General features: G+C 45.3%; 1 protein-coding gene across 4 annotated transcripts in view; it reads left to right on the top strand.

Annotated features, from left to right (window-relative positions):
* The first annotated feature begins 9,826 nt into the window (after positions 1-9,826).
* Mpp7 (membrane palmitoylated protein 7) overlaps positions 9,827-17,899 on the top strand; it is a 201,238-nt gene continuing 193,165 nt past the window's right edge. For all 4 annotated transcript variants that reach the window (XM_005083443.4, XM_040755245.1, XM_040755244.1 and 1 more), the window contains exon 1: positions 9,827-9,978. The gene's annotated coding sequence lies outside the window, so the exon portion shown is untranslated. The remainder of the gene's footprint in view (positions 9,979-17,899) is intronic.

Genomic DNA, 17,899 nt, shown 5'->3' with positions numbered 1-17,899 from the left:
GCAAGCTTTTGTTTTTGTTTGTTTTAATAAAATGCACACTGACTAAAAGGCAAAAAAGCTGGTGAGAATATGTGGGATCTGTTGAGGGATATTATTGTAAGTTGTGTTACTTTTGTTCATGCTGCAGAACATTTGTTTAATGATGCAAAGATGTGTTGCCTTCTTTTATGTTGCATTTGTTTAACTCCATGAGGTTGTGTTACTTTGCCTGTCTAAAATACCTAATGGTCTAACAAACAGCTGAACGGACAATAGCAAGACAGGAGCAAGGATAGGCTGAGCTGGAAGGCAGAGAGTATAAATAGGAGGAGCGATCTGGGAAGAGGAAAAAAGAGCAAGAACAAGGAGAAGTGGGCATGGGCACGGGGGGGGGGGCAGTCCCCCAGCTAAACAGCCTTCCACAGAGTTAAGATTAATAGAAGTAAGGGAAAGGTAAAATCCCAGAAGCAAAAGATATATGGGATAATTTAAGATTAAAAAAAAAAAGCTGGCTAGAAACAAGGCAAGATACAGCTGGTCATTCATTAGTGAGACTAAGACTCTGATATATTTGGGAGCTGGGTGGCAGCCCCCCACCCCCAAGAGTAAAAGAGTCAACAACTATAGGGATCTAATTCATCTTCATAGAAAATAGTGGATGGTGTTTTATTTCATACAATGTGTAAAGCTTCCAAGTCACCCTAGGGACTTTCTAGTTGGTAAAAGTGATTAAAATGATCATTGGTTTTGGATGTCCAGCCTCGGGTTTGAGGAAGTAGGAATTATCAAGTTTGGTTTGTATGGGTTTGAGACACAGTCTCTCTGTGAAGTCAAGGTAGACTTCCAAGGTCACTACCCTCCCATCTCAGCCTCCTGTGTGGTGATGTCACAGGTGTGTCATCTCTCCCTCCTGTGTGTTATGACAGGTGTGTCATCTCTCCCTCCTGTGTGATGTCACAGGTGTGTCATCTCACCCTCCTGTGTGATGTCACAGGTGTGACATCTCACATAGATACATATTTTCTTCTAAAAGTCATCTATTTCTTAAAAGTTTCAGATTTCCAGAAAGATCGACAGAATCATGCAGCAGGTTTCCAAATAACCTCTTCTCCATCTTAAGTACATTTGCTACAATCCATGAAATCAGTATTGGTGTGTTGTCATTAAAGCCCACATGTCACTCAGATTTACCCCGATTTCTATGACATCTTTTCCCTCTTCTAGTTTCCCATTCACGGTGGTCTATTTTCTTGTTGTGTGTCTCTTGGCTACTGTTGTCTCAGACTGTCCTGGTCTTTGATAAATTTCTTAGTTTGGAGGACTATTGGACCATTATCTTGTAGGAGTGACCTCTCTTGTGACTTGGTGGTTGTCTTATGATTAGACTGGGGTCATGGGTTTGAGGAGGAAGACTCTACATGCTGACAGCATGCTTTCTAAGCCATCCATCTGAGGTAGTGAGGATCAGGTTTCTCCATGGTGGTGTTCCTCTCTGCCTCCCACCTTTCCCTACTCACTCTTAGAAGTGGGTCACTATATCCTGGTCATAGTTGAGAGACACAGAGAGCAGCTCCAGCTCCTTAAAGGAAGGCAATTTTCTATTATTACATGGAATGTTCTTTGTCATTAAAAATATATATTTCAACTTAGTGTAAGTAAACATAACTTTATATTATGTATTAAAGTAATTCCTATAATTTCCAACAACGAACTCTTCAAAATCCTCTAGTTATATAGCAAGACCCTGTCTCAGACAAAACAAAACAGATCTAATGTTGGAGGTGGAACTCAGGTATCTAGAGTGTTGAGGGTGAGGTCAGGTGGGTGATGGCAGCAGGCCGGGCGTGGATCCTGGCAGATAGAAAAGCAAACTGCAGCTCTTAGGATCACACCTGGTCCTGCCAAGTGTTGCCAAGCAGGAAAGTAGGCCATTTCCCTGTAACTACGACTACTTAAAAGCAGGATCTGGAGAGTTGGACTTTCCCATGGTTTTGAAATAGTGACAAATGAGTTCACATGTCCATGTACTTGCTCAGCATAACCTCTGAGGGCAACTGGCTGGCAGATGAATCTCTGCACATATTATCAATAAGGAGCCAGCCTCAGCAATATACTGAGATACCAAGGTCACCCCATTGCCCTTAATATCTGACTAGTGTGGTTGCTCAGGTCTCAAACTTGCTATGCCTCCCAGTTTCCTTTTGTTCTAATCAAGCTTATACTATGTGTACTTCCTTTTCTGATCTGACTTATCAGCATGTATATGTTCAAGTAATGTGGGTTTTTTTTGAGACAGGGTTTCTCTGTGTAGCTTTGTAGACTAGGCTAGCCTCAAACTCATAGAGATCCACTTGTCTCTGCCTCCCAAGTGCTGGGATTAAAGGTATGAGCCACCACTGCCACCAGACTCAAGTAATATGTTTTATTATGGCATTTTGTGCATGTACATAACACATCTGCCTTGCCTCCCATGTGCTAAGATTACAGATGTACACAACCAGGTCTAGTTTCTTAGTCAAATTTTTAGCAGCATCATGTGTATTCTAACTTGATATTTTGAATAGGTCACTATTCATTTTTGGGGGGGTACATGGTATCATCTTAAACAATTTTGAACCTAAACTCACAAGTATCGAAAGTTCACCCTTCCCCTGCCTTGTAGTGTTAAGGCCATTTTGCCAAGGCCTTAGTCCCCAATCCTCTGTGTGGAGCAAGGAAGTGCTTAGCTTTTATTATTATTACCATTACTATTATTATTATATCTTAATTTCATTTTACATTCCAATCACAGTTCTCCCTCCTATCCCACCTCCCAACCCTCCTCGAACCTCCCTAACCCAACCCCATGCACTCCTCCCACAGGGTAAGGACTACCATGGGGAGTTAATGAAGCCTAGCTCATTAAGTTGAGGCAAGACCAAGCCCCTCCCTGCTGAGGACAGCATCCCACCATAAGGAATGGGCTCCTACAAGCTCATGTACCAGGGATAGATACTATTGTCAAGGGCCCCTTGGATAGTTCAAGCTTCATAACTCTCTCCCCACATGCAGAAAGCCTAGCTCGGGCCTCTGTTGGGCTAGAGTTCATGAGTTCCCATGAACTCCCTCCTCCCTCTCTTCCATTGGACTCCCGTAGCTTGGTTATGGATGTTTCCATCTAGTTCCATCAATTACTGGGTGAAGGTTCTATGATGACAGTTGGGGTATTCACCAATCTGATTACATGGGAAGACCAGTTCAGACATCCTCTCCACTATTGCTAGGATGCTTAGCTTTTAAGTGGAGAGCCAATTGGAAGCTTCTGACATCTAGGTCAGCATTAATTAATTAATGATGGTGTAGCCAGGGCTGTTTCTGAGGAAACCCAAGTAGCTAGGGAGTAACTTGGCCTGCAGTGCTCCACTGGGACCTCCAGGCCGAGAGCTCAGAGGCGACCCAGCTTAATTAAACACAAGCTCCTCACCATTTAACCTGTAAGCTGCCCACCTTTCCACCAGTGCCCGTCTTTCAGAATGCAAAGTGCTCATCCCCACCATCTGTGTTAAGGTTCTATGCTCCTTGTTTGGCCTGACACAGTGAGTATGGCTATCGAGAGATGAGGGTGTTTTTTGACCACATGTGAAAGTGCTCTCAACTGTTCCAGGATTTTGATCTGGAGCTGTGGGTACCAGGACGGAAACTAGGGACTTAAGTGTGCTAGGCAAGAATTCTGCCACTGGCATGTACCATAGACATGATCTTTTAAAAATTTGAGGCAGAGTTTGGGTAAGCTGTTCTCCTCACTGGAAAGTTACTCCAGGCAGGGAACTAGCCCCCAGTCTCTTGAGACACTGAGGCTGTAGACCCGGGCCATCAGACCTACTTTTGATTTAATTTTCTGTTGTTACTTTATTTTTAAAGATAAATGAGACTGAAGTTTGTTTTCTGCAAACCAAGGCAATGGCTTATTCTGCAAAGTGATTGCTCAGCAAATGTGAAGACCTGAGCTGGAATCTGCACTGCAAACAACTAGCTGCAGTGCAGAGTGTGTGTGATCAGTCCACAGCCTCCACACACACATGCACACACATGTACACAGGAACAAGTATATACACATTTGCACCCACCCTACCCTACCCTACCCAGCCCCTCCACAAAACATTACTGTCTGATCCCAAATTGTATGGATGAAGAGTGCTTTGAAACCATTCTAAATGACATCAGATTTGTTATTTCTAGACCTTGGCCAGTGGATCAAGGTTTACTCTGAGAATCTAAGGGTTTATACATGTGTATGGTGTATAAGTATATGTAAACACATACATGTGTATACACATACTCACTTACATATACTTGTGCCAGTATTTCAGTCAGAGGCTGCCTTACTCTGATTTTGTTGCTATGACAGTACCTAAGATGGGGTAAATGATAAAGAAAAGAAGCTTATTTCTCACTGGAGGTTAGCAGGTTCAGTATCAAGGCACTGGCAGCCAAGGATGGTGTACTGGCTGATTTTGTGTGTGAACCTGACACAAGCTAGAATCACCAGAGAGGAAGGAGCCTCAGTTGAGGAAATGCCTCCTTGAGATCCTGTTGTAAGGCATTTTCTCAACTGGGGAGGGACCTGTTCATTGTGGGGGTGGTGCCACTCCTGGACTGTCGGTCCTAGGTTCTAAAAGAAAGCAGGGTGAGCAAGTCATGGGAAGCAAGTCAGGGAGCAGCACCCCTCCATGGCCTCTGCATCAGCTCTTGCCCCTGGGATCCTAGCCTGCTTGAGTTCTGTGCTGACTTCCTTTGGTGATGAACAGAAGTGTGGAAGTGTGGGCCAAATGAGCCCTTTCCTCCCCAATTTACTCTTTGGTCATGGTGTTTTCATCACAGCAACGGAAACCCTAACTAAGATAGACGGTGTCACATGCTTGTAATCCCCAAATTTGGGAGGCAGAGGCAGGAGGATTACAATTCAGTTTGGTTTAGGTCATAGCTCACCTAAACCAAACACACAGTGCTTTTTTGCTGTGCTTTAACCTGGGAGAGTGCTTCACCCAGTGCTGGGCACGTGAAGGGGGGGGTGGGAGGAGCCAGGGAAACTGAACTGCTTTTTTACAGCTAACCCAGTCCTGTAATAACAGCTTAGCTTACTCTTGGCAGTGATGGTCTCATGACCTAGTCATCTCCTAGAGGTCCCCTCCCAGGATGGTGCTAACGGCAAGGAAATTTCATCAGGTGTTTCAGAGGGGATATCCATACCATGGCAGATGCACATGTATTAAAGGGCACATCTTTTTGGAATAGCCAGAGAATAAATTACTAAGTGGCTGAGGTGCTCCAGGTGAGCATTCCGGTACTGAAGCAATTAGCAGCATTCCTTTTTTATCAGACTAGAAATTCTTGGCCGTTTGACTGGACTCATATGGTCCCTTTCTGTGACATACCCACATGTGAGTTTGCATAAAGGTATCCACAGAGTAGTAGTAATCCCACTTCAAGCACTCCAGGTATCCAGCTGTCTTCTTAGCCCTGCCTCCCCAGGGCTGTCAGATGGGGGTTGACACATAGATGTCCTAACAGAAGCAGCAGATTGCAAAAATTACAAGGGAGTCATTCTGAAGAGTTGCCAAATAGGAATAAGGATCATGAACTCCAGGGGCTGCCAAGAGTTTAGACTGATGTGTCTCATGCCCATAGTATAGGCAGCACAAATCTCTCTAACTTGTTGGTTTTGTTTTCTTCTGTTTTAGAAACAGAGCCTGCCTATGTGCCCAAGCTGGCCTTAAATTTGCCATCCTCCTGCTTCTCTCCTGAGTGATGGTGCTAAAGCTACTTGCTACCGTGCCTGGTTTCTTTCTTTCATCCTTGAGGATAGTTCCTAACAGCCAAACCCTACTAGGTCAATCTAATCTAATGTGGTCAGGTCAACAGGGAGAGTGTGATAAGGAACCTCTAGGGGGCTGCACCAAGAAAAGAGAGGAGAGTCACGTGTTTAGGAAAGGGGTAGGACATACATGAAATGAGGGGAGGGGCTGGCAGAATGGCTTAGTGCTAACAAGTTGTCTTCTGACCTCCACTAATGTACCTGTGCACGCACATGCACGCGCGCGCACACACACACACACACACACACACACACACACACACAAACCAAATAAATAAATTCTAATAAAAACGAGGGAGAAAGTCTTGGAATAGATGCAAATCAGAACATGGTTATTTCTTAATTTAAAAGTCCCGCCTAGGAGCCAGGCATAAGATTCAGGAAGTAAAATAAATTTGCAAGGCCCAGGAAGCTCTGAAAGTCATAAGACTCACAGGCTATCACGCTCCCCGCCATCTCTTATATAAGCACTAAACATTTGCTGCTGGAGGAGATTTTCTTAAGTGTCACTACTCTCAACTGGAGAAGGACTCTAGGGATGCAGAGATTGAGCTGGTGGTGGGTTTTATGAAGATGCAGCTGCTTTGAGTCACCTGTGTTCAATAAGTAACCCCAGTGAGCTGGTTGGTTCAGCATGCCAGACTCAAGTAGAACTTTTGTCTGCCTGCTCTCAGTGTCTTAACTAGAGGGCTTTGCTCATGCCTCTCAGGGAGAAGCCATGGCACACATGTAATGAGTAGCAGCTTACTAACATGCAGTGTAGGGAGAGATCTTCTATACCCCCTCCCTGTGCATAAAGTGCTAAGAGGAAGGGGGCCACCACTCTCAGGGTTGAGGTTCGGAGACCAGTAGAGCGTTGACCTCAGGTTCTTGGCTTCTCATGTAAGTTACTTCCCCCTCAATAAATATTATATGACAACTTACCCTGTGTAGCTCCATGTTCCTCATTAATGTAGTGATATTTTTGTTAAGGAACACCTATTTCCTTGGTAATTACAAAGTTAAGATCAATGTGACTGAGCATTGCCGCACATGTAATCCCAGTACTTTGGGGGTTAAGGCAGGAGGATTATTTGAGACCAGCTCAAGATCAGCATGGGCTGGAGAGATGGCTCTGAGGTTAAGAGCACTGGCTGCTCCTCCAGAGGTCCTGAGTTCAATTCCCATCAACCACATGTTGGCTCACAACCATCTATAATGATATCTGGTGCCCTCTTCTGGAAGTCAGCCTGGGATGCTACATAGAACCCTGTCTAAAAAGAAGAAAAGGTGACAGCTGGACAGCTGTGCCCTTGAATTCCTGAATAGAACACAGGTGTGCCTGCCTGTACTCATGCAGGAAACCAAAGCTGCTTTTGTAAGTCGAGATTGACAGGCCAGAATGTGTGTTCCCTGGTTCTCATACTCAAATACTCAAATAGCACTAAACTTGCATGTGACTTACAGGAACTAATTTTTAGCCTATTTTCTGGTTAATCTACTGGAATGTTTCTAGAGATTCATATTATTAGAACGGCAAGATGTACATAGTTCTGACTGAAACAGCAAGAGGCAAACCAGGTGTAAATTTCCTGAGGTAGCCTGAGGAAGAAATAGAAACAAACTTTGAAAGGAATGTAGTAACTTGGTGACTTTTTTTTTTCCAGACAGGGTTTCTCTGTAGCTTTGAGGCTGTCCTGGAACTCACTCTGTAGACAAAACTAGCCTCAAACTCACAGAGATCCACCTGCCTCTGCCTTCCGAGTGCTGGGATTAAAGGTGTGCGCTACCCCGTTTTAAACATCCGTCACTCAAAATGGGATCCTGAGAGGTGGGGGAAAGGGCTGTGAGGCAAAGTTCAATGAAGGAGTTTACTCTGAAGAAGCAATGTTGTCAGTCTTATAACATCTATAGTGTTGTCCCTAATCTCATTGGAGGGGGACATTGGTTGACAGCAAGGGCAACTCACTGTTTAGAGTGTCTGAACTTGACCTGACCCATCTAAGCTGAGAGGATGCAGGCGTTGGCATAGAGTGGAGGAGAAGGAACAGAGAAATGGGTCTGTAGAGGATGGAGCAGCTCTTCTTCTGCGAATGGGAAGAAGGCATGTCCTAAGTTGTTTTTTAGGGACACAAAGTACACTGCAGGAAAGCAAGGGAGAGGTGACAACTAGAGACAATGCCCAGGTCCTGAGGAGCTGCAGCTGCTTGCACAAGTTCAGGTCTCAGAGAATAAACCTTCAGGGAGACAGCGCTCAGCGGATGGGAATGTGATAACCCTGTATTCTCCTCCTTTCTTTATGAACTGGAAAGAGGATCCTGGGCATGGAGAGTCCAATTTCCTTCCCCTGAAGGTAGTACAGAGCCTCCCTAGCTGGGGATTTTTTTTTCAGTGCTTGAGATCAAACCAGGGGCCCCAGACAGCTAGGTGGACATACTACCATGGAACCCCTGCTGGATCAGATCCCTTCCCTCAAGATTTCTGCGGAAGGGACAATGGCAGCCCCTACCTACCATCCATTCCACCAGTTTCGGTGATGTCATGACAGTCTCACTGAGTGGCAGCAGTGCATTTATTCACTCACATTCACCGAGTCTTCCAGAAGAGGCCTGCTTCAGACAGGAGAGCCAGCTGGTGGAAGACCTGAGGAGAGTGGGGGCTCGGAACCACCAGACAGCGAGGGTGGTGGATGTCCGGGAGCCAAGCTGAGCAGAGTGAGGGGAAAGGGATGATACCCTTCAAACCTTTGATTGTGGCTTCTGGATCACCAGAACAAACAAAAAACGAGTATTTTGTCCTCCTCCATTTGTTCTCACTATTACCTAGTTCATGAAGTTATAGGAAGAAGTGCCTAATTTCCTACGGCCTGATTCAGACTTTGTGAGATTGGTAGCACAGCTCTCGAGAATTCCAGAGTGGAATTTGCTTCACACCTTAGCTGGCCAAGGTGTCAGACATCCAGCCTGGCTGGAAGTGTGTGAGCATTCCCACTACTTGGATTAACCACAGACCATTGATCCTTAAACCCCTCCCCCACCTCCTCTGACTTCTAATCTTCAAAGTTTATGTCCACACCAGGAAACTCACATTTGCTTATTTTTTCAAATCAGCTAAGTTTTCTACTGTATCACCTGAATTTCTATGTCATTTTTTTCTTTTTGACCAAAGATTTATTTATTTAGTACAAAATTCTTTGTATCACTCAGTCCTGCTGTAATAATTCTACTTACATGTTATTTTATGTGTTGCATAAATATATCAGAAGGATGCACACATCTCAGCCATCCTATAAGATGCTCCAAGAGACTGAAGCTGCAGATATTGTATTTTCCTCTATCATGGAAGAAATAGTCCCTTGCACATTTCCAAAGTCTATTTTCCTCCCTTATTCATTTTTCTATTTTAAAAAGTTTGTCTCATTAACAATTACGAAAGTAATGCTTACCCTGTATGGAACACTGTCTAGCAATAAGAAATTCACTTCCACTCTCACCAAAGGTGAAAACATTCCGTGACCTTTCCTGTCTCACATCTTTCTGAATTTTATGCCGCATTTAAAATATATTCCAACGACCTTACTAAATTAATATGCTATTGAAGACGAGATGTTAACAAAAGATGGTAGGGGCTTAGGAGAGCTTGTATCCTGAGCAGGGATCATCTGTAGTTTTCTTCCTAGGTTGCCACCTTCCCTGCTGCTCCGCATCCTGCAGCCACCTGGGCCTGAGAAGCCAAGGGCAAACACAGCAGCGGGGCGGGGACGGGGAGGAGGAGCTACAGTGCTGATACCAATCAGGGCTCTGCTGTATTTGTCCTTGCCAACCAATGAGGGAGCTCTGAGACGACCTTTCTTTCGGCAATCCATCAGCAGACGCCCGGATCCACAAGTCCGCGTTACTCTCGGCCCATAGGCCCATATGCCCCGCCTCTTGAAAGCTCCACCCAACGAGACCCCGCCCCTCGATCTCCCGCCCCCACACGACCCCGCCCCCTCGGGCCTCCACCCCCGGGGCGGGGCAGAGGCGGGAGGTGCGGCGGGTGCAGTGGGCTGCTTCGTCCTGCTCTGCGGCGGCGGCGGCGGCAGATCGGATCTGCCTCGGGATTGTCCTCAGCTACGATTCCGAGTTGCCGAGCTGAGCGCCGTGTGGACCGTGGCTGCCGAGCAGGTAGGGGGCCCGGGGACTCGGGGACTGCGGCGCCTCTCGCGGTCCCGGCTCCTGTGGCCGCGCTCCCTGGAGCCCCAGCTGGCCTCCAGGCGCCTCACGTTAGCACCTTGTGCAGAGGCGGGCGGAGGAGGGGGCGCGGGCGCGGGCGGGGGCGGACCCTGGGACTGTGGGGCGCTGCGGTACGCGGCGGCTGAGCCAAGGCGGGAAGAAGACTTGCGGGAGATGAGGCCGCGGGGGCGGGGGGGGGGCAAGAACCTGCTAAGTAGTGAAAAGCTTTTTTTTACCCCCTTCGGCCAGAAGACGTCTTTACTTGAGTCGTTTTCAATTCAGGTTTATTAGCACTGCGGAGTTCACGGGGTTCACTGCGAGGTTATTTGCTCTTTTACTTAAAGTAGCCCTTTGTCGAGAATTTGTTTTGGGACGTTTACCTAAGTGACAAGTGGACCCAGCACAGTGACTGGTGACTCACCTTTGTCTGGGCTGAAGTGGGGAGGGAAGGGTGAAAGGAATGGGGGAGGAATGTTGAGACGATGCCCATGCAGGTTCGAGAGTCCTGTGGGGGTGGACCTGCCGCTGTCATTCCACGGGTGGGAGTAGAATTGTGGTTCTTTCCCTAGTCCTCCCTCTCCCCCTCTTTCTCCCTCTCTCTCTTTTCTTTTCTCCCTCTCCTTCTCCAGCCAACAGCGTTAAAACAGAAAAGCCTTTTAAAAAGCAGTCTGGACTTTAGGCTTCAGGACTGCACCTGCTGCTCCTGTAGTAATACTCGAATACTTGGCAGACAAATCCTAGGCAATTCACTGCGAGATTAGATGTTCTTAGGAAGAAGTACCCTGGATGGCTGTTAACTTTTCTTTAACCTGCCCAGTATGCCATCTGTCCACAGGTGAAATGATGCTGCCCACTGAGGTTTAGAGGGTTAGCATCTGTGGCGCAGCGATGTTCTCTGAGGAGTTTTCTCCTGGCCTAAGTGCACACAAGTGTTAATAAAGCTCACAGCACTTGCCAGTTGCTTTTCTCCGAGAAGGCTGTGCAGAGCATGCCCATTTTACAGCCACAAGAACTGAACTGACACTTTATCTTAGATCTGGGGAAGACTTGAGTTTATCAAGCATAGTACAGGATCAGAGATGGTTATTTTCAAGAAATGCTGTCTCTTAGTTTTTCTAGACTGCTGTAAGATAGTTTGAAAGTTCCCAGGAAGGTAATTTTTCCACACAGGCAAAATTAAAGTAAGTAAATCTGATAGTGCTTCTCGAGGCTGTATTGAAATATTTTGGGGAGGGGCTTTTACAATTCCAGAGCTTTGCGCTTGCACGCCTAGGTTAGCCGTGTCTTTCAGGGGTTTTGTGAGTTGGTCTGAAAGAACAAGGATGCGTTTTGATGGATATTGATTATCAGATGACTTTGGGGGAAGTCTTTAAATATATGGAAGGATTTAAAATGTAGCAATCATTTTTTGTTGTTTTTTTTTTTTTAGAATGACTCAAGCATAGGAATTTAGGGCATCAGTCTGGGATGATGTCATGGCTCAGGAAACTTTAGAAGATTGTTAGGTTTTGTTAAAGGAACTAGAAACACTGCAATATCTCATGAATTATTAAATAGGACTATTCTTATGAAGTAATCCTTCTTGTGTTTTATGTAATACACTGTGGTATATTACAATGGTATACTACATTTGTTATAACTTATTTGTGAAACCTTACACAGATTGTTAAACCCTGCATCCAGTCAATCTGTCCCCTCTGTCCCTCTCTCCTTCCCTCCCTCCCTCCATTCTATACCCACCCCTGTGTTCTGAGGTAGGGTCTTTATGTAGCCCAAACTGGCTTTGAACTTGAAGTGATCTTCCTGCCTCTGCCTCCAGAGTGCTGGGATTACAGATTGTCTACTGGGACAGGCTGTTTCTTCATGCTTTGGTGGTTTTTTTCCCCTTCCATTGTCAACTTGTCAAATTTGAAGCAAAAATTTCGTAACAAAACTTGTGACTGCTAATCTTAAATAATCCCTAAGCGCTTCCTTGTGCCCAGCCCTCCTGCAGGTGGAAAATGGAGGTTTACCCTCTCCTCCCGAGCCCTGCTCCCCATCTAGCTGTTCTTGCACTTTTCCCAAAATTATTCGGGACCTTACATGAGTTCCGCTAAATGGTGTACCCAGTGCTGCTCTCGACAGCTTCATTGTTCTAGTTTTGCCATTTTTTGTTACTGTTACTATTATTGCTATAGCATTTCAGTGACAAGGATGCATATATAGAAGGGCAGCTGATTTTTATCTCGACGGTGAATGACTTCAAGGAGTTTTATTAAATTGGAGTATTTGGAAGCACAGGATGGTTTAATTTAAGGTGATGACATTTCAAGTGCTCTCAAAGGAACCTCCATCGTGAGCTTCCTGGTCCTCCTCATGGTCAGTAACCCAAACCAGAGTGCAGATTTATAGGTCTGTGTTTGTGTAAACTCAAGCTTTGAAGAGATGGCTTTGTTTTGCTTGCATTTTATATGACCTGGAACTAAGGCACTTGAGACTTGTTTCTTTAAAAGATGTGGTGAAGTGAACATGGTAAGGTTATGTGTTCCTCACTAGGGGACAGATGTTTTGTTGGTAAAGTTTTCCCTCTAGGTCTGCAAAGTCGTGTCCTCTCGCCCCCCTCCCCTATCCCCCTAACATTCACTTAATGCATTTTTCTATGGTTTGCTTTATAAGGAGAGATGAATAGGAGTTTTCCTCTCTCCGGTGGTTGGAGCTATTAGTTTGGCCTGCTACTGACTGGATTGCCTTTTATTAGTTGTTGCAAAAAGGAGAAACGAGTAAATTTCTCTGTCTTTTTGACAACATCAGTTCTTATTTTAGATAAGCTATGGCAGTGCTCTTGGAGAATAAAGAATATGTGGAAGCTGTTTGGGTGGCTCACACCTCAAATCCCACTCCAGAGGCTGAGACTGGAGGATTGATTACTGGGAGCTTGAGGCCAGCTTGGTAGGGGTGTAGGAGTTGGAGAAGGAGAAAGGAAGGAGGGGAAGGAGGGAAGAGAGAAAGAGAGGAAGAGTAAGATATCCAAATACCACCCCCAAAAGATATTTTCTTTGGGGAGGTACTTTCATGAAAATACTAGCTTTTTAAAATGCAAGTTTTGGAGATTGGCCTGAGGTTATTTCAGTTTCACTGACCTGCGCTATAGCCTCTAGGGATCACCTCTGTGCTCAAGGCCTTGGCTGGTGACTGCTGTCCAGAGCCTTTAATGGTGATTTGGGAGTGGGGAGGTAAACAAGCTCTGACCCTCTGGGGAAGATGGTTCTTTTTTTTTCTTTTAATTTAAATTAGAAACTTGCATGCTTCAAATGTCAATCCCAGCTCCCCCATTCTCCCTCCACCAGCCCCACCCCCACCCCCAGCTCAATCCCCACTTCCTTCCCCAGGGAGGGTGAAGCCCTCCTTGGGGGGAACTACAGAGTCTGTCATTTCATCCATGGCAGGACCTAGGCCCTTCCCCATGTCTTGGCAGCACTGCAGTCCTTGGGATGTGTGGGCACCAGAAGGTGGGTGGTTATAAGTGGCAGTACAGATTAAAAGCTGCCCTGGAGTCAGCTGCCTAGAGTGCTCTTTGAAGCAGCATGCAGCCTGGTGAGCTTTGCAGTCATGGTTAAGGCTCTCTTGAGGGCCAGACTTAGGCTAAGGGGCACTCCAATCTTCCAATTATGTTTTCAGTGTTGTTTTCCCCATAGGGTCTCATTGTGTAGACCAGTCTAGTCTCTCCAAATCACCATCCTTCTTTACACCTAGCTTCAATTTTTGAAATGAGTGGAAATCTGAATTTTCTCAATCTAATGAGCTTGGCTTGTAAGTCGGCAGCTTTAGGCAGTATGCATTTGGGCTATGGTAGGTGCTTGGCTGTATAACTCAGAGTCTTTTTTAAAAGCCCTGATTGATGACAGGTGAACTTTACAGGGCATGCACTTGTGCAGCTCAGGATGAGAACATTTTAGTCTGGGACAGGGTTCAGCTCTGAGAAGAGCAGGGCCGGTGGGGAGCTGTGAGGGACAGGGACAGGGACAGCCACATTGTTGATTAGCTGTGACTTAAAATCTCTTGGGAAGAGTTTTTCTGTGTTCGTATGTAAAGCCATCTGAATCTCAAGAATCAGTTGGTTTTGAGGGTTATGACTTCTTTTTTGGCAAATGGAAGTTTATTGGAATGGTGTCAGGATTTGGAGTTGAGCTCAGGCTTAGAAGGATTATAGAGCTGTGGGCCAGATTTATCATGCTGCCACTAATCATATTGCTCAATTTCTTCCTAATATGTCTTCTAATTTAACTTCTGAACAGTCAACACAACTTTTAACATACTTTAAAGTTAGCTCAGTTCCTAGGAGAGCCCACACAGAGTGTCGGGTCTCTTTCCTGGGGACCTTCTCACCCTCACTTGGTGCCAATACTCCCATAGGTACCAGAACCTAAGGCTGGATGCTCTAGTTCCAGGTACAAAATGCCCTGTATTAGTGTGTGGCCCTCATGCTTTGTATTCTCCAGATGACACGGGCTGCCAGATCCATTCCTATTACAGTGTAAATGGCACCTGAGTAGCTGTTAGACTTTGCTGTTTTGGGGAATGCTGACAACTATAAGTCAGTTCATGCTCAGTCTGCACAGCTTTTGTGATCCAGAGTTGGTTGAATCCTTAGATGGGGAAATACACAGGTGCAGAGGTGCAACTGTGCTTGGCTGAGTTTTTTCAGGGCTGGGTTGTCTTAAACTTTTAAAATTATATTTGTATATTCATTGCATGTGCACATGCATGCAAATACTTGCTCTAGAGAGAGGTAGAGGTCAAAGGACAACTGGAGCTGCTTATCCACATGGGTTCCAGAATCAAACTCAGATCATCAGGCTTGGTAGTAAATGCCCTTACCCACTGAGCCATCTCACTCACCTCTGACTTGTCCGTCCCCCCCCCCCCCCTGCCCCCAGGCTTGGGAGAGAAGTTGATGAGAATTTAGAGCATGTGGGTATTGAGGCAATAAATTGACATTATTTTGAAATACTTAGTCATTTAAACTAGGACAGAAGCCTCCATTTAGGGTTTTTTTTTCAAAATGGTGATCATTTTACCCTCAGTGTAAAATGTTGGCTAGTGAGTATCAAACCTTGGTGTATCTTGAAGTCATGTGTAAGCCTTGTGACAATGTGCCCTGCTACCCTATTCCAGAGTGTCTGATTCGGTTGGTCCCTGCCAAGTTAATATGATGCTGCTGACATATGAAAACCATTGAATGAATCCCAGGGGAGATACAAGCGTCATTGTTGATACAGCCTTTGGAGTTTGAAAGATGTTGATTTGAATGTGATCCTTGCCACTTCCTAAGTACAGAACTTCAGGCAAATTACACACACACTCTCTCTCTTTCCCTCCCTCCCTCCCTCCCTCCCTCCCTCCCTCCCTCCCTCCCTCCCTCTCTTCCTCTCCCCCTCCTCTCCCTCTCTCCCTCCCCTCCTCCTCTTCCCTCCTCCCCCCCACTTTCACTCATGCTCTTACTCTTTGGTAATTTCATACATGAGCACAATGCAATTAAGCCATCCATATTCCCACTTCCCCCTTCTGACTCCTCCCGACCTCATTTCTATTTCCTCTTCCTCCTTCCTACTGAGTCCAGTCAGTGCAGCCTATATGTGCAGAGGTATGAGGACATACCCTGGCAACCCACCAGGGATCATTCCTGAAGGAAATGGAGTCTCCCTTTAGGCCCTCAGCAGCTCTTCTCCCATCAAAAGCTCTTCACTTGGGGTTGGGTCCTTGTAGGCCCCTCCCCTATTCATGTTGGAGTACTGACTGGCTTGATCTTGTTCAGGTCTTTGAAGTCACCAGCAGCTGCTGTGAGCCCATGACTGCAGTGGCCCTGCCATGTCCTGTTTCTCATCTCTAAAGAGTAAACGCTGGTGTCACAATGTTGCTATTAAGTGAACTTTTATGCTCCTAGCATTGTGCTTGGCAGGTGATGAGCATGCAATAAGGGTTGGCTTTTAATCACAGAAGTCAGTTAGGGTTTGAAACTGAAGGAAGATCCTTAAAGAAAGGAATTTTCTATTTATCCTCGTTTCCATGCACCACACTGGGGAACAGTATGTGAACTCAACTACTGTTTATGGAATACAGGGTCAGTGTTTAGAGATGTAAAATACTCATATTGAAGATGCCCATCAATTAATTTGTTAGAATATTTTGGACTCTTATAGTAAGCCTTGTGGTCCGTGCTTAATGCAGCAAGTTTTATCTTTTTTTTTTTAAGCGATGTCTGTTTATGTCTTGTGTCTATATGTGTGTGGGTATTCATGCATATGTGTCTGTTCGAGTGTATGTGTGTGTACAGAGGACAACCGTGAGTGTGGTTCCTCAGGAGCCACCCACCTTGTGTTCCCAGTAGTCTCTTACTGGCCTAGGGCTTACCCAGGAGGTGGCCACCCAGCCTAGGATCCACCTGTCTCCATCTCCATTGTGTGAGACTACAAGAGTTGGTCAGCATGAATGGTTTTCTTATATGAGTGCTGGGATTGAACTCAGGTCCTCATGCTTGCACAGGTCTTTCGACAGCACTCTCAATGTTTTTGAGGCTGTCCTAGAATGATCTATCAGTTTCCCGAATACTGGAATCACAGGCATGTGCCACAAAGCTGGATAGTAAACAGGGCTTTTAAATTTGTTCATGGGTGAAATTATAAGACGTTCCTGGTAGTAATCTCTTGGACACTGTCTACCTGTAGCAATTTGGGGACTGCACTCCATGGCCTTGAATGCAGTTCTTAGAGCCTCAATTTGTCACATCTGAATCATTTCTTTGTACAAATCTGAGCACCCACTCTCTTTCTGCAAAGTAGGATCCCTTTCTTTATGACTGTTACATGCCTTTGTTTTTATTTCCTTTGTGGCACTTTTGCCTAGTTGTCATGGTTTCCAGCATCAGATTGTAAACTCTGAGATCAGGGATGTCCCTTTGATACTGGTAACCTGAACATGGGTTACAACAACTGCTATGTGGGGAGTTAGTAGCTGTTGGTTAGCTGAAGAAATGGTTCCTCTCCGCTCTTTGAGTTGGCACTCAGTTAATGTACAGTTCCTGGCACGCTATCAGCACTGTTCTTGGAGTGTGTCACTTGTTTCCTGTTCTGTCTCCCTCCCTCAACTATTCCTGTTCGTGCATTTATGACCCTGCTCATCCTGTGTGTGTGAATGCCTTGTTTGGACGCACCTTTGGCTTATGACCAGCCGTGGCCGTTCTGTTTCCCACATTCTTGCTGGAGCTTCACATTTTCTGACTTCGTACTTTTTTCCAATCCGGTGCAACAGGTGTAACCATCCAGACAGACACAGATGGGCATGCTAGCACTCTTATTTGTATTTTTCTTGTTGCTAACACAGCCATGTATCTGCCATATGCTTGTTAACCATGTGGAACACCCCTTCCCTTTTTGATTTGAGTATTTATTCATTTTTACTGATTTTCTTACTAGGGTTCCTTGCCCCTTCCCTGCCTTTCTGTCCTATTTTATAGAAATCACGTTCTCCTTTGATTTTAGATGTTTCCACTACCTTTTTCTCTGGTCTTGTTTTATGTTAAAGGTTTTTCTTGAAAATTCTATTCTGATCAGAATTGTCATTTTGTTATCCATCCATTTTCACTTTCTTCAATCTTGCTTAGAAAATAATTTTTCCTTAAATAAAGGATATGTTTCTACATTTAAAAAAAGTGCCAAGGTTAGTTTTCCTCAGTATCTTTTATTAAATTGCCTAGGTGGTAATGCTGATTCTGTCCTACACCAAGTGACATTTCTCCCACTCGCCTGTCTCTGGTGCACTGTGTTGTTATGGTCGACTTGTTTCTGTTCCAATTCCACACTTTTGCTTTTAATGTCACTGCGGTTTGTGGGTGAAT

This window comes from Mesocricetus auratus, unplaced genomic scaffold (genome assembly GCF_017639785.1).
Source record: "Mesocricetus auratus isolate SY011 unplaced genomic scaffold, BCM_Maur_2.0 Super-Scaffold_100013, whole genome shotgun sequence".
Lineage (NCBI taxonomy): Eukaryota > Metazoa > Chordata > Mammalia > Rodentia > Cricetidae > Mesocricetus > Mesocricetus auratus.
This window is presented reverse-complemented; position numbering and strand designations above follow the sequence as displayed.